The following is a 5,000-nucleotide window of genomic DNA, read 5'->3' as shown; positions in this document are numbered from 1 at the left end:
GTTCTCACGGATGTTCCTCAGTGGAACCACGAGGCAGACAGACAGGAACGTCTGGAACCTTTAACCCTCCGAGCAAAACTCACTTCAGCTTCATGTTTTAATTCATTTAGTTATTTTTACAGTTTTAGCTTTTTTTTTTTTTTTTTATTAATCAGCTTTGCTAATTCACTTTTTTCTTTTTATATATCACTGTAATTTTCTTGTATTTTTTTTTTTTATTTTATTTTTTAGGGTAATTTGGTGGTATTTTCTTGTCATTTAATTTAAAATATATTTTTTTAAATTTTGAACCAAATTCACTTTTTTATGCTCTGTTTTTGTTTTATTTTTATCTTATTTTATTGTACTTTTTTTACATTTCAAGGTAATTTTCTTAATTTTTTTCCAGTTTTGCTGATAATTTGATGGTAATTTTCTTGTAATTTAATTTTTTAAATTTCAAACATATTTGTGTTTTTTCAAAGAGATGAAGTGAATTTGCTCTGATGGCTGTAGCTGCAGTGTTTTAATATTTCCTCTTTAAACTAAAACTGGAAATTAAATTGCAAAAAGGACCATTCCCACTAAAACCCTGAATCATTCCGCAGCAGCGCCTCTCAGTGTCAAACCTGCTCACCACAACAAAGTGCCAACTGCAGAGGAGTGTGTGTGTGTTTGTTTTGTAGATGTTGCACACCCACACACACACACACAACACAATTTCAGTATTACAGCTATTCTTTGTATTATTAATATCACATGCCAAACAGCCACTGTGGAATACATGTTTTAATGATAAAGGGTTTTCTTACTGTTTGTGTGTGTGTGTGTGTGTGTGTGTGTGTGTGTGTATAAATGTCAGTTGTTGCTCTCACATAAACATTATTACAGAAATGCTGACAGATGAACAAAATATTTGGTGGCAATGTAAAAGCTGCCCAGTCATCACTACAGAACCACGATGTTAAAGGGACATTCCACCTCTGGACGTCCACTGGTTCACTTCCTGTGGGTAGCATTTCCTGTTAGCTTAGCATAAAGACTTGAAGTCTATGGGAGTCGTTAGCCTGGCTCCGTCAAAGTGAAGAAAAGCACTATACAAATAAACTGCCTTCTTGTTCTTCTTGTTCTCCTTCTTCTTCTTCTCTTCTTCTTCTTCTTCTTCTTCTTCTTCTGTACCTGCGGTGGAAAAAATTGTCAGTCTGTCAACACTGCTGGAGCCAAAAATTTTCTGTCCCATTTATTTTTATTTCTGTCCCAGTGTCGGCCAGTCGGAGTAGCCATCATTTCTGTAATAATGTGTGAGTTGTATGAGAATAACAACTGTTGTGTGCACGCACGCACACACACACACACACACACACACACGCACACACACACACACACACACACACACACACACACACACACACACACACAATAACAAAACCATTTATTCATTAAAATATATTAATAGATGTATTTCACTACTGGAATTTTAGGAGGGGCAGCGTCCTCACACCCACTCAGTATTACTCTGTGTGTGTGTGTGTGTGTGTGTGTGTGTGTGTGTTCAGGTCTGTTAACATCCAGCCTCTCTCTCTCTCTCTCTCTCTCTGCTCATCAGAAAATCTAAAAAAAGCAGAAAGTACAAACTGAAAAGTGAATCGAGTGGACAGCACAAAGTTTTCTACGTGTACAGACTGTACGTTTTTATGTTTTTATGTTTTTATGTTCTCATGTTCTCATGTTTTCTAGAAGCCGTAGCACCGCCTGTTGTGTTTCTGTGTCCGCCGCTTGTTCTTGGTGATCCTGCACTCGCTGTGTAAATAAAACCACCATGTTGACATCCTGCTGTAGCCCTGTTGTAAAATGGTGTGTGTGTGCAGACTGGGGCCTAAACAGTCTTGGAGCTGCATCAGTTGCTTTGGACTGGAAAGCTGAGACTCTTGTGGATTCAATGAGCCACATCTGATTCCTGTGTGATGATGTTGGCCCCCATAGCAGCCATTTCACTGAGAATAATTAATTCTCCAGTCGACAAACATGGTCACATTGTTGCACCAAATCTGTGTAATAAATAGTATCAACATAAAATTACTGCAACAACTTATGACACACACCTGGACATGGGCGTGGCTTCATACACTCCCATCATAATGTCTAACCCTCATACAAATAAATAAACACAATGTTTTATTCCAGGTTTATAACTAGAATAACTCGACACTCAGAGCTGAGCTGCAGCTCAAATTAATCTGCAGGTTCCAGCTCTCAGACGATGCTCACCACTTCTGCTTGACTTCTGCTGTTGACCTTGACCCCCCGCTGAAGACCCTCTCACACTAACATAGGTCTGAAAATGGAGGCAGAGTGGAAGTTTCATTGTATTATTTGTTGTTATTACTACGGAAGCCCTAAAGGGCCATACATAATATATTTTATTTCCTCCGTTTTCCTCGTGATAACGAGATAATTCCTTCCGTTTTCCTCGTGATAACGAGATAATTTTCCTCCGTTTCCCGTGATAACGAGATAATTTCCCTCCGTTTTCCCGTGATACGAGATAATTTCCCTCCGTTTCTCGTGATAACGAGATATTTTCCCTCCGTTTTGAATGAAGATAAAAAAAAAAAGAATAAGATCTAAGTACAACAGAATAAGGTCTGAATAGGTCTGAAAATGGAGGCAGAGTGGAAGTTTCATTGTATTGTTTGTTGTTATTTACAACAAACAAACAAGCAAACAAACAAACAAACAAAACAAGCCACATTCAGCTGCAGTTCGCACTCTGCCTCCAGGGGGCGGCATCACCGCTGCGCCGCGCTCTGACCGTAGAAGAAGAAGCTCGGCTCGGGTTTGCGGAAGTCATCCGGCTGCGAGCTAAAGCCTAAAAAACAAAAGAGAAGTAAAGAGCTGAGGTGGAGCGCGGCGGCGTCCGGGGGGAGACGACATGGCGTTCATCACAGCCAACTGGAACCCGCTGGAGAGGCTTTCTACCGGTAAACAACAACAACACACGCTCTTTGTTTACAACAACAAAACCCCAGCGGCGTTAGCATAGCAGCTAGCCGCTCCAGAGTCACGGGACAGGCTAGCTGCTATGCTAACAGCGGCTCCGCACGTTTATACCTGTTATTATCTATCAGTGACATTTTACAGATGAATGTGCAGCAGCTGTGTGTGTGTGTGTGTGTGTGTGTGTGTGTGTGTGTGTGTGTGTGTGTGTGTGTGTGTGTGTGTGTGTGTGTGTGTGTTGTCACATAGTCATCAGGTAGTCATGTGACACAGCCATGCTAGCATCAAACTGACAGGCTAGCATGATTTTCTTTGGCCTGTGAGCTAACAGACATGTTGTGTTAGCATGGTTGTGTTAGCATGTTGCCTTAGCCCTGTCAGACTGTCAGCTGATTCACACCAGCCTCCCAGACTCTGTCCTGCAGGGATGGAGCTCCACTGTTCCACATGATCCTGCACAGAGAGAGTTATTACAGTGCATAGAGATTATTATGTTAGATCATTAATTTTATATGAATATATTATATTATTAGATATTGTAGCAGGGCTGCAGGGCAGAAAGCCTCTTTGTAAAGATGCACATTTGAACGTTACAGGCCTGAATGCTGGACCCCGACAGTGACGGGTCCACTGTCACACTGCTGATCAATACATGCTGCTGATCAGTACACACTGCTGATCAGTACACACTGCTGATCAATACACACTGCTGATCAGTACACACTGCTGATCAGTACACACTGCTGATCAGTACACGCTGCTGATCATACACACTGCTGATCAGTACACGCTGCTGATCAGTACACACTGCTGATCAATACACTCTGTTGATCAATACACGCTGCTGATCAGTACACTCTGTTGATCAATACACGCTGCTGATCAGTACACGCTGCTGATCAATACACGCTGCTGATCAGTACACACTGTTGATCAGTACACTCTGCTGATCAGGTACACTCTGCTGATCAGTACACACTGCTGATCAGTACACTCTGCTGATCAGTACACTCTGCTGATCAATACACACTGCTGATCAATACACACTGCTGATCAGTACACACTGCTGATCAGTACACTCTGCTGATCAGTACACGCTGCTGATCATAGCACCTGCGGGGGCTTGATCATACACAGCTGCTGATCATTATCACTACTGCTGATCAATACACCACGCTGATCAGTACACTACTGCTGATCAGTACACTCTGCTGATCAATACACCACATATTCTGACTCATCGCTTTATCCTCTGATGAAATATTATCCTGATGGGGGCGTGGTCATCCTGAAAAGACCACGCCCCCACCAGGCATGAGGGCTCAATGAATGGTTTGAATGATGATGATGATGGTGTGTGTGTGTGTGTGGTGTGTGTGTGTGTGTGTGTGTGTGCAGGAAAACAGAAGTTTGTATGAGATGTGCTGGAACCTGCGGGACGGGCTCAGGACGGTCTGGTGGCTGCTGCTTCCCTACGGAGACCCTAGGGTCATTGTGGTCCCACATCCCATAATAACATGCAGTGTCCCCACATCCACACATAATAACATGCAGTGTTTCACATCCATAATAACATGCAGTGTCTGTCCCACATCCCATAAATAACATGCAGTGTCCCACCATCCCATAATAACATGCAGTGTCCCCACATCCCAGTAATAACATGCAATGTGTACTGTCCCCACATCCATTAATAACATGCCAGTGTGTCACATCCCATTAATATAACATGCCAGGGTGTCCCACCATCCCCATAATAACATGCAGTGTCCCACATGCCAATATAACATGCAGTGTCTATGTCCCAACATTCCCATAATAACATGCAGTGTCCCACATCCACATAATAACATGCAAGTGTCTGTCCACTATCCCATATAATCATGCAGTGTGCCCACACTCCCATTAATAACATGCAGTGTGGTCCCACATACCATAATTAACATGCAGTGTCTGTCACCAACATCCCAAATAACATGCAGGGTACATCCCCTAATAAACAGCAGTGTCTGTCCCACATCCCA

Source organism: Myripristis murdjan, chromosome 2 (assembly GCF_902150065.1).
Source record: "Myripristis murdjan chromosome 2, fMyrMur1.1, whole genome shotgun sequence".
In the NCBI taxonomy this organism is placed as follows: Eukaryota; Metazoa; Chordata; class Actinopteri; order Holocentriformes; family Holocentridae; genus Myripristis; species Myripristis murdjan.
The sequence above is the reverse complement of the archived record's forward strand: the minus strand, read 5'-3'. Positions refer to the sequence as shown.